Source organism: Scyliorhinus torazame, chromosome 29, assembly GCF_047496885.1.
Source record: "Scyliorhinus torazame isolate Kashiwa2021f chromosome 29, sScyTor2.1, whole genome shotgun sequence".
Lineage (NCBI taxonomy): Eukaryota > Metazoa > Chordata > Chondrichthyes > Carcharhiniformes > Scyliorhinidae > Scyliorhinus > Scyliorhinus torazame.
Window position 1 is genome coordinate 31,924,606 of NC_092735.1, and position 12,969 is coordinate 31,937,574.

Consider the following 12,969-nt stretch of genomic DNA (forward strand, 5'->3'; position numbering starts at 1 on the left):
CGAGAGCCGCCAGTTCAGGAGCGGGCTGGACTGCGTCAAAGTCAGGGGGAGGCAGAGTGACAGGGAGCTCTGCATAGTCCGTGGCAGGGTCAGCAGGAGGGCGAGGCGACACCGGAGGATCACGTGGCGAGCGTGGAACAAGACGAAGGGCGCGTCGATTGCGGCGCAGAATAGAGCCATCCGGTAGACGAACCAGGAACGAGCAGGGGGCCACCTGCCGAAGGACAACAGCAGTTGCAGACCAGCCACCATCCGGAAGATAGACGCGGACGTTGTCATCTGGTGCCAGAGCAGGGAGATCAGCTGCACGGGAGTCATGAGCCGCCTTGTGGTGTGCACGAGACAGCTGCATCCGCCAAAGGACCGGAACGTGGTCGAGGTCTGGGATATGGATGGACGGCACTGTCGTCCTCAGGGTGCGACCCATGAGTAACTGGGCTGGCGACAGGCCAGTGGACAGTGGGGCGGAGCGATAAAAACATAAAAAGCAAGAGGGTAGCCACGAAAAGGGTTGGCCCACTGAAGGATAGGCAAGGGAATCTATGTGTGGAGCCAGAGGAAATGGACGAGGTACTAAATGAATACTTTGCATCAGTATTCACCAAAGAGAAGAAATTGGTAGATGTTGAGTCTGGAGAAGGGTGTGTAGATAGCCTGGGTCACATTGAGATCCAAAAAGACGAGGTGTTGGGTGTCTTAAAAAATATTAAGGTAGATAAGTCCCCAGGGCCTGATGGGATCTACCCCAGAATACTGAAGGAGGCTGGAGAGGAAATTGCTGAGGCCTTGACAGAAATCTTTGGATCCTCACTGTCTTCAGGGAATGTCCCGGAGGACTGGAGAATAGCCAATGTTGTTCCTCTGTTTAAGAAGGGTAGCAAGGATAATCCAGGGAACTACAGGCCGGTGAGCCTTACTTCAGTGGTAGGGAAATTACTGGAGAGAATTCTTCGAGACAGGATCTACTCCCATTTGGAATCAAATGGACGTATTAGTGAGAGGCAGCATGGTTTTGTGAAGGGGAGGTCGTGTCTCACTAACTTGATCGAGTTTTTCGAGGAAGTCACTAAGATGATTGGTGCAGGTAGGGCAGTGGATGTTGTCTATATGGACTTCAGTAAGGCCTTTGACAAGGTCCCTCATGGTAGACTAGTACAATAGGTGAAGTCACACGGGATCAGGGGTGAGCTGGCAAGGTGGATACAGAACTGGCTAGGTCATAGAAGGCAGAGAGTAGCAATGGAAGGATGCTTTTCTAATTGGAGGGCTGTGACCAGTGGTGTTCCACAGGGATCAGTGCTGGGACCTTTGCTGTTTGTAGTATATATAAATGATTTGGAGGAAAATGTAACTGGTCTGATTAGTAAGTTTGCAGACAACACAAAGGTTGGTGGAATTGCGGATAGCGATGAGGACTGTCAGAGGATACAGCAGGATTTAGATTGTTTGGAGACTTGGGGCGGAGAGATGGCAGATGGAGTTTAATCCGGACAAATGTGAGGTAATGCATTTTGGAAGGGCTAATGCAGGTAGGGAATATACAGTGAATGGTAGAACCCTCAAGAGTATTGAAAGTCAAAGAGATCTAGGAGTACAGGTCCACAGGTCACTGAAAGGGGCAACACAGGTGGAGAAGGTAGTCAAGAAGGCATACGGCATGCTTGCCTTCATTGGCCGGCGCATTGAGTATAAGAATTGGCAAGTCATGTTGCAGCTGTACAGAACCTTAGTTAGGCCACACTTGGAGTATAGTGTTCAATTCTGGTCGCCACACTACCAGAAGGATGTGGAGGCTTTAGAGAGGGTGCAGAAGAGATTTACCAGAATGTTGCCTGGTATGGAGGGCATTAGCTATGAGGAGCGGTTGAATAAACTCGATTTGTTCTCACTGGAACAAAGGAGGTTGAGGGACGACCTGATAGAGGTCTACAAAATTATGAGGGGCATAGACAGAGTGGATAGTCAGAGGCTTTTCCTCAGGGTAGAGGGGTCAATTACTAGGGGGCATAGGTTTAAGGTGAGAGGGGCAAGGTTTAGAGTAGATGTACGAGGCAAGTTTTTTACGCAGAGGGTAGTGGGTGCCTGGAACTCGCTACCGGAGGAGGTGGTGGAAGCAGGGACGATAGTGACATTTAAGGGGCATTTTGACAAATACATGAATTGGATGGGAATAGAGGGATACGGACCCAGGAAGTGTAGAAGATTGTAGTTTAGTCGGGCAGCATGGTCGGCACGGGCTTGGAGGGCCGAAGGGCCTGTTCCTGTGCTGTACATTTCTTTGTTCTTTATTCTTTGATAGGCCAACAAAGCAAGGTAGAAATCCGACCTAGCATTGGCAGCCTTGCATAGAAGCCGTGTATTCCCTTCTCTGCTTTGCCGTTGGATTGGGGATACAGGGGACTGGACATCACTTGGGCAAAATTGTACCTCCTGGCAAAGTTAGACCATTCTTGGCTGGCGAAGCAGGGGCCATTGTCCGACATAACCGTGAGCGGGATGCCGTGTTGAGCAAAGGTTTCTTTACATGCACGAATGAGTGCAGATGAGGTGAGGTCGTGCAACCGTATCACCTCCGGGTAATTCGAAAAGTAGTCCACGATCAGGACATAGTCTCTACCCAGCGCGTGGAACAGGTCGATGTCCACCTTGGTCCATGGTGACGTGACCAACACATGGGGCTGCAGTGTCTCACGTGGTTGGGCCGGCTGGAAGCGCTGAGAAGTGGGGCAGTTGAGCACTGTGTTGGCTATGTCCTCATTAATGCCGGGCCAGTACACTGCCTCTCGGCGGCACTTTTCCACGCCAAGGTGGCCCTCGTGTAGTTGTTCCAGGACAAGCTGGTGCATGCTGTGCGGGATGACAATGCGGTCCAGTTTTAGAAGAACCCCGTCTACTACCGCCAGATCATTTCTGACATTATAGAACTGAGGGCATTGGCCCTTGAATAACCCGTCTGTTAGGTGGCGCATGACACGCTGTAGCAAGGGGTCAGCCGCCGTCTCGTGGCGAATTTGGACGAGGCGTTCATCCGTGGCAGGTAAATTGGAGGCCGCGAATGCCACATGGGCGTCAACCTGACAGACAAATCCCGCTGGTCACATGGAGTGTTGACTGACCTGGAGAGAGCGTCAGCAATGATGAGGTCCTTGCCTGGGGTGTATACCAGTTGGAAGTCATATCGCCGGAGCTTGAGAAGAATATGCTGGAGGCGAGGCGTCATGTCGTTCAAGTCTTTCTGTATTATATTGACCAGCGGGCGATGGTCGGTCTTGACGGTGAATTGAGGAAGTCCGTAGACATAATCGTGAAATTTATCAACACCGGTCAGAAGGCCCAGGCACTCCTTCTACCTGCACGTAGCGTTGCTTCGTGGGGGTCATTGCACGTGACGCATATGCAACGGGGGCCCATGAAGAGGCCTCATCACGTTGAAGGAGCACTGCCCCAATGCCGGATTGACTGGCATTGGTCGAAATTTTGGTCTCCTTTGTTGGATCAAAGAAGGCTCAGACAGGGGCCGTGGTCAGTTTTGCCTTGAGTTCCCTCCATTCGTGCTCATGGGCAGGGAGCCATTGGAAGTCTGTTGTCTTCCTGCCCAGAAATCGGAGGACCGCCTTCTTGTCCTCTGGTGTTTTCATAGCTGTGATGGCAGCCAACTTAAATAACATAGAACATAGAAAATACAGCACAGAACAGGCCCTTCGGCCCACGATGTTGTGCCGAACCTTTGTCCTAGATTAATCATAGATTATCATTGAATTTACAGTGCAGAAGGAGGCCATTCGGCCCCCTGAGTCTGCACCGGCTCTTGGTAAGAGCACCCTACCCAAACTCAACACCTCCACCCAACACCAAGGGCAATTTTGGACACTAAGGGCAATTTATCATGGCCAATCCACCTACCCTGCACATCTTTGGACTGTGGGAGGAAACCGGAGCACCCGGAGGAAACCCACGCAGACACGGGGAGGACGTTCAGACTCCGCACAGACAGTGACCCAAGCCGGAATCGAACCTGGGACCCTGGAGCTGTGAAGCAATTGTGCTATCCACAATGCTACCGTGCTGCCCTTAAGAACAAATAAATCTACACTATATCATTTTACCGTAATCCATGTACCTATCCAATAGCTCCTTGAAGGTCCCTAATGTTTCCGACTCAACTACTTCCATAGGCAGTGCATTCCATGCCCCCACTACTCTCTGGGTAAAGAACCTACCTCTGATATCCCTCCGATATCTTCCACCTTTCACCTTAAATTTATGTCCCCTTGTAATGGTGTGTTCCACCCGGGGAAAAAGTCTCTGACTGTCTACTCTATCTATTGCCCTGATCATCTTATAAACCTCTATCAAGTCGCCCCTCATCCTTCTCCATTCTAATGAGAAAAGGCCTAGCACCCTCAACCTTTCCTCGTAAGACCTACTCTCCATTCCAGGTAACATCCTGGTAAATCTTCTTTGCACCTTTTCCAAAGCTTCCACATCCTTCCTAAAATGAGGTGACCAGAACTGTACACAGTACTCCAAATGTGGCCTTACCAAAGTTTTGTACAGCTGCATCATCACCTCATGGCTCTTAAATTCAATCCCTCTGTTAATGAATGCAAGCACACCATAGGCCTTCTTCACAGCTCTATCTGTGGCAACTTTCAAAGATGTATGAACATAGACTCCAAGATCTCTCTGCTCCTCCACATTGCCAAGAACTCTAACGTTAACCCTGTATTCCGCATTCATATTTGTCCTTCCAAAATGGACAACCTCACACTTTTCAGGGTTAAACTCCATCTGCCACTTCTCAGCCCAGCTCTGCATCCTATCTATGTCTCTTTGCAGCCGACAACAGCCCTCCTTACTATCCACAACTCCACCAATCTTCGTATAGTCTGCAAATTTACTGACCCACCCTTCAACTCCCTCATCCAAGTCATTAATGAAAATCACAAACAGCAGAGGACCCAGGACTGATCCCTGCGGTACGCCACTGGTAACTGGGATCCAGGCTGAATATTTGCCATCCACCACCACTCTCTGACTTCTATCGGTTAGCCAGTTCGTTATCCAACTGGCGAAATTTCCCACTATCCCATGCCTCCTTACTTTCTGCAGAAGCCTACCATGGGGAACCTTATCAAATGCCTTACTAAAATCCATGTACACTACATCCACTGCTTTACCTTCATCCACATGCTTGGTCACCTCCTCAAAGAATTCAATAAGATTTGCAAGGCAAGACCTACCCCTCACAAATCCGTGCTGACAATCCCTAATCAAGCAGTGTCTTTCCAGATGCTCAGAAATCCTATCCTTCAGTACCCTTTCCATTACTTTGCCTACCACCGAAGTAAGACTAACTGGCCTGTAATTCCCAGGGTTATCCCTAGTTCCTTTTTTGAACAGGGGCACGACATTCGCCACTCTCCAATCCCCTGGTACCACCCCTGTTGACAGTGAGGACGAAAAGATCATTGCCAACGGCTCTGCAATTTCATCTCTTGCTTCCCATAGAATCCTTGGACATATCCCGTCAGGCCCGGGGGACTTGTCTATCCTCAAGTTTTTCAAAATGCCCAACACATCTTCCTTCCTAACAAGTATTTCCTCGAGCTTACCAGTCTGTTTCACACTGTCCTCTCCAACAATATCGCCCCTCTCATTTGTAAATACAGAAGAAAAGTACTCATTCAAGACCTCTCCTATCTCTTCAGACTCAATACACAATCTCCCGCTACTGTCCTTGATCGGACCTACCCTCGCTCTAGTCACTCTCATATTTCTCACATATGTGTAAAAGGCCTTGGGGTTTTCCTTGATCCTACCCGCCAAAGATTGTTCATGCCCTCTCTTAGCTCTCCTAATCCCTTTCTTCAGTTCCCTCCTGGCTATCTTGTATCCCTCCAATGCCCTGTCTGAACCCTGTTTCCTCAGCCTTACATAAGTCTCCTTTTTCCTCTTAACAAGACATTCAACCTCTCGTCAACCGTGTTTCCCTCACTCGACCATCTCTTCCCTGCCTGACAGGGACATACATATCAAGGACACGTAGTACCTGTTCCTTGAACAAGTTCCACATTTCACTTGTGTCCTTCCTTGACAGCCTATGTTCCCAACTTATGCACTTCAATTCTTGTCTGACAACATCGTATTTACCCTTCCCCCAATTGTAAACCTTGCCCTGTTGCACGCACCTATCCCTCTCCATTACTAAAGTGAAAGTCACAGAATTGTGGTCACTATCTCCAAAATGCTCCCCCACTAACAAATCTATCACTTGCCCTGGTTCATTACCAAGTACTAAATCCAATATTGGCCCTCCTCTGGTCGGACAATCTACATACTGTGTTAGAAAAGCTTCCTGGACACACTGCACAAACACCACCCCATCCAAATTATTTGATCTAAAGAGTTTCCACTCAATATTTGGAAAGTTAAAGTCACCCATGACTACTACTCTGTGACTTCTGCACCTTTCCAAAATCTGTTTCCCAATCTGTTCCTCCACATCTCCGCTACTATTGGGGGGCCTGTAGAAAACTCCTAACAAGGTGACTGCTCCTTTCCTATTTCTGACTTCAACCCATACTACCTCATTAGGGTGATACTCCTCTAATTACCTTTCTGCAGCTGTTATACTATCTCTAATTAACAATGCCACCCCCCACCTCTTTTACCACCCTCCCTAATCTTATTGAAACATCTATAACCAGGGACCTCCAACAACCATTTCTGCCCCTCTTCTATCCAAGTTTCCGTGATGGCCACCACATCGCAGTCCCAAGTAACGATCCATGCCTTAAGTTCACCCACCTTATTCCTGATGCTTCTTGCGTTGAAGTATACACACTTCAACCCATCTCCGTGCCTGCAAGTACTCTCCTTTGTCAGTGTTCCCTTCCCCACAGCCTCATTACACGCTTTGGCGTCCTGAATATCGGCTACCTTAGTTGCTGGACTACAAATCCGGTTCCCATTCCCCTGCCAAATTAGTTTAAACCCTCCCGAAGAGTACTAGAAAACCTCCCTCCCACGATATTGGTGCCCCTCTGGTTCAGATACAACCCGTCCTGCTTGCACAGGTCCCACCTGCCCCAGAATGCGCTCCAATTATCCAAATACCTGAAGCCCTCCCTCCTACACCATTCCTGCAGCCACGTGTTCAACTGCACTCTCTCCCTATTCCTAGCCTCGCTACCACGTGGCACCGCCAACAAACCAGAGATGACAACTCTGTCTGTCCTGGCTTTTAACTTCTAGCCTAACTCCTTAAACTTGTTTATTACCTCCACACCCCTTTTCCTACCTATGTCGTTGGTACCAATGTGCACCACGACTTCTGGCTGCTCACCCTCCCCCTTAAGGATCTTGAAGACACGATCCGAGACATCCCTGACCCTGGCACCCGGGAGGCAACATACCTTCCAGGAGTCTCGCTCGCGACCACAGAATCTCCTATCTAGTCCCCTAACCATTGAATCGCCTACAACTATTGCTTTTCTATTCTCCCCCCTTCCCTTCTGAGCCCCAGAGCCAGACTCAGAGACCTGGCCACTAGGGCCTTCCCCCGGTAGGTCATCCCCCCCCCCCCCCCCCCCCCAACAGCATCCAAAACGGTATACTTGTTTTGAAGGGGAACGGCCACGAGGGATCCCTGCACGGTCTGCCTGTTTGTTTTTTTCCCCCTGACTGTAACCCAGATATTCTTGTCCTGTACCTTGGGTGTGGTTACCTCCCTGTAACTCTTCTCAATCACCCCCTCTGCCTCCCGGATGATCCGATGTTCATCCATCTTCAGCTCCAGTTCCCTAACACGGTCTTTGAGGAGCTGAAGTTGGGTGTACTTCTCGCAGGTATAGTCAGCGGGGACACCGGTGGTATCCCTCACCACCCACATCCTACAGGAGGAGCATGTAACTGGCCAAGCACCATCCCCTCTTACCTGACAGAATATAGCTGCCCTGTGGACTAACTAGATCTCCGCCCTCCGACTCTGCTCCCAGTCAGCTACACTTTCTTTAAACTCCTGGCTCTCTTCTCACTCTTTGCGGAAATGTCGGAAACAAAATGAAAGGAGCACCTTACTCCCTCCTCACCCAACTCCCTCGGTCACCAAACCCTTACTATAGCACTCAAAATGCACCAAATTCAGCACTCAGTGCAAACTCGTCCGCATCCGGCTGCGCACCCAACTGGGAGATGTGGTCCCCGATGAACTTAATTTCTATCTGACCAAAAGAGCATTTGGCCCTGTTGAGGCGGAGGCCCTGCTCATGTATACGCCTGAATACGAGCTGGAGGCGACTAACATGCTCCTGCGGGGTGTTGGACCAGATGATTATGTCGTCGACATAGACGCGAACACCTTCAATACCTTCCATCATTTGTTCCATAATCCTATGGAACACTTCTGATGCAGAGATGATCCCAAACGGCATCCTGTTGTAACAATATCTTCCAAAGGGGGTGTTAAACTTGCAGAGTTTCCTGCTGGATTTGTCGAGCTGGATTTGCCAGAATCCTTTTGAGGCGTTGAGTTTGGTGATGAGCTTGGCGCGAGCCATCTCACATGTGAGCTCTTCGCGCTTGGGAATTGGATAGTGCTCTCTCATATTGCGATTGAGATCCTTGGGATCAATGCAAATTCTCAATTCGCCGGAAGGCTTTTTTACACATACCATGGAACTGACCCAGTCGGTTGGTTCCGTGACTTTGGAAATCACTCCTTGGTCCTGGAGGTCCTGCAGCTGCTGCTTGAGGTGGTCCTTAAGGGGGATGAGACCCTGCGAGATGCGTGCACCACAGGCGTGGCATTTGTGTTTGATAAAATCTTGTAGGTGTACGGGAGCGTGCCCATGCCCTCGAAGACGTTGTGGTACTGGTTGATAATGGCGTCGAGCTGCGCCCTGAAGTCAGTGTCCTGAAAGGCAGACGCGTCAGCAGGAGAGAGAGAGTGAACTCTCTGAACTAGGTTCAACAGCTTGCATGCCTGCACGCCAAGCAGGGAGGCTTTCGAGGAGCCCACGATTTCAAAGGGAAGGATGGCTTTGCATGACCTGTGTATCACTTCAAGTTGGCACGAGCCGCTGGCAGCAATGGCATTGCCATTATAATCCAATAGCTGGCAGGCTGATGGAAGGATGGCTGGTTTGACACAAAGGCTTTGGAGGTCAGACCGCGCAATGAGATTGGCGGAGGCACCAGTGTCCAGGCGGAATCGTATTTGGGACCGGTTAACCGTAAGGGTGGCACACCACTCATCGTCCGGATCGATGCTGTATACCGGTAGAGACTGGATTCTTTGCTTCGAGGACACTCGGCTCCTCGGTGTCAATATAGGGTAGTAGGTCCGATTCAGGCTCGGTGACCGTGGGTTGAATGGCCCGGACATTCTTGCGAGGCTGGCTGGAGCGACGAGAGTTGGCAGGCTGAGCTGATCTGCATAAAGCAGCATAGTGGCTAAGTTTCCCACATCGCAGGCATCGTCGGGATTTGGCAGGACATTGCCGCTTTAAATGGGCGGAGCTGCAGTTGCCACACGTTGTAGCGTCAGTACACTCGCTGCGCCACTGCGCATGCGCGGCCGTACGTGGTGCACGCCTGCGTAGTACGTTCGTCGACGTCGCCGTCCCCTCGTTCGGTGCACACAAGCGCGGGAGTCCGCGAAAAGCGTGCAAAATGGCCGCCCTCATCCAGGCTGAGGCCCTGGAGTTGCTCAATTGCTTGGACCCGTTCTGCCTCATGGGGACCTTGCTGCATTGGATGTGGGAATACCGACTAGTGGCGTGTTCATGTAACACGCAGGTCTCGATGGCAATCGCTCGGAGGAGCTGCTTTACCTTGAGGAGCTGCTGGCGTAGGGGGTCCGACTGAACACCGAAAACGACCTGGTCGCGTATCATGGAGTCGGTGGTGGACCCGTAATTACAGGACTGCGCAAGGATGCGGAGGTGGGTGAGAAAGAACTGGAAAGGTTCATCCTTACACTGCAAACGCTGTTGGAATACATAGCGCTCGAAACTTTCATTCACCTCGATGGGTCGCAGTGACTGTCAAACTTTAAGGACCGTCTTGAATTTTGATTCATCTTCACCATCAGCAAAGGTGAGAGAATTGAAAATGTGGATGGCATGGTCCCCAGCCGTGGATAGGAAGAGCGATCTTCCTGGTGTCTGAGGCATCCTCCCGGTCTGTGGCTTCAAGGTAGAGCTGGAAGCATTTGAGTATCTTCCAGTTGGTCCCCAGGTTACCGGTGATGCGGAGTGGCGGCGCCGGGCAGCGCTGTCCATTTTGCAGGGTGCCGGAATGCTGGTGGAAGGCAGATCACTTGCAGGTAGGTCTAAGATGTTCTAACATCCCTCAACTCCTGGTACCATGATGTGTTGGGTGCTCTGGATCCGTGGAACACATACAGGCCACCAACACTTAATAAAATAATGTTGCACTATTTTAAGTTAGAAACTGTTGAACATACTTTCACTGTGGGTTAACACGATGTTAGATTAAACTAAAGACCTATGCCTGTCCTAACCAGTCTATGCACTCAGCACATGGTGAAGATCCGTGCTGTAAGCTCTGTCCTTCTGAGAGGCTGCATCCCGAATGAGCGGGAACTCTGATGCCCTCTGTCTATATAGTGCGTGTGCTCTAACTGGTGATTGGCTGCGGTGTTGTGTGTGTTGATTGGTCTTGCTGTGTGTCCATCAGCGTGTGTGTCTGCACCATGATATACTGGTGTATGTTATGACACCTCTCACACTCCCCTCCCTCACTCTTAACCCCCCCCCCCCCCCTGACCACCTTTCCCTCTCTCTTTTCCCCCTCCCTCTTACCCATCCCTCTTCCCCCCTCCCTCTTACCCATCCCTCTTCCCCCCTCCCTCTTACCCATCCCTCTTCCCCCCTCCCTCTTACCCATCCCTCTTCCCCCCTCCCTCTTACCCATCCCTCTTCCCCCCTCCCTCTTACCCATCCCTCTTCCCCCCTCCCTCTTACCCATCCCTCTTCCCCCCTCCCTCTTACCCATCCCTCTTCCCCCCTCCCTCTTACCCATCCCTCTTCCCCCCTCCCTCTTACCCATCCCTCTTCCCCCCTCCCTCTTACCCATCCCTCTTCCCCCCTCCCTCTTACCCATCCCTCTTCCCCCCTCCCTCTTACCCATCCCTCTTCCCCCCTCCCTCTTACCCATCCCTCTTCCCCCCTCCCTCTTACCCATCCCTCTTCCCCCCTCCCTCTTACCCATCCCTCTTCCCCCCTCCCTCTTACCCATCCCTCTTCCCCTCCCCTCTTACCCATCCCTCTTCCCCCCTCACACACTCTCCCTCTTCCCCCCTCACACACTCTCCCTCTTCCCCCCTCACACACTCTCCCTCTTCCCCCCTCACACACTCTCCCTCTTCCCCCCTCACACACTCTCCCTCTTCCCCCCTCACACACTCTCCCTCTTCCCCCCTCACACACTCTCCCTCTCCCCCCCACACACAACCACCCCCCCACACACACCTCACCCCCCCCCACACAAACACCACCCTCAAACCCCCCCCCAACAACACACTCACCCCAAACCCCCCCCCAACACACACCTCTCACTTCCCCCCCACACACACACCCTCTTCCCCCCAACACACACCTCCCTCAAACCCCCCCTCACACACTCACTCTCACCCCCCCTCACACACTCTCACTCTTCCCCCCACACACACTCTCTCTCTTCCCCCCTCACACACTCTCTCTCTTCCCCCCACACACTCTCTCTCTCCCCCCTCACACACTCTCTCTCTCCCCCTCACACACCTCTCTCCTCCCCCCACACACTCCCCAACACCCCCCCCCCCACACACTCTCTCTCTTCCCCCCTCACACACCTCTCTCTTCCCCCCTCACACACTCTCCTCTTCCCCCCTCACACAATCCCTCCCCCCCACACACCTCTCTCTTCCCCCCTCACACACTCTCCTCTTCCCCCCTCACACACTCTCTCTCTTCCCCCTCACACACTCTCTCTTCCCCCCCACACACTCTCTCACTTCCCCCTCACACACTCTCTCCTCCCCCCTCACACACTCTCTCTCTTCCCCCCACACACTCTCTCCCCCCTCACACACTCTCTCTCTTCCCCCCACACACTCACCCCCCCCCACACACTCTCTCTCTCCCCCCTCACACACTCCTCTCTCCCCCTCACACACTCTCTCTCTCCCCCCTCACACACTCTCCTCTCCCCCACACACACCTCTCTCTTCCCCCCTCACACACTCTCTCTCTTCCCCCCTCACACACTCTCTCTCTTCCCCCCTCACACACTCTCTCTCTTCCCCCCTCACACACTCTCTCTCTTCCCCCCTCACACACTCTCTCTCTTCCCCCCTCACACACTCTCTCTCTCCCCCCTCACACACTCTCTCTCTTCCCCCCTCACACACTCTCTCTCCTTCCCCCCTCACACACTCTCTCTCTTCCCCCCTCACACACTCTCTCTCTTCCCCCCTCACACACTCTCTCTCTTCCCCCTCACACACTCTCTCTCTTCCCCCCTCACACACTCTCTCTCTTCCCCCCTCACACACTCTCTCTCTTCCCCCCTCACACACTCTCTCTCTTCCCCCCACACACACCTCTCTCTTCCCCCCTCACACACTCTCTCTCTTCCCCCCTCACACACTCTCTCTCTTCCCCCCTCACACACTCTCTCTCCTCCCCCCTCACACACTCTCTCTCTCCCCCCCTCACACACTCTCTCTCTTCCCCCCCTCACACACTCTCTCTCTTCCCCCCTCACACACTCTCTCTCTTCCCCCCCTCACACACTCTCTCCTTCCCCCCTCACACACTCTCTCTCTTCCCCCCTCACACACTCTCTCTCTTCCCCCCCTCACACACCTCCTCTTCCCCCTCACACACTCTCTCTCCCCCTCACACACCCTCCTCCCCCACACACACTCTCCTCTCCCCCCTCACACACTCCTCTCTCTCC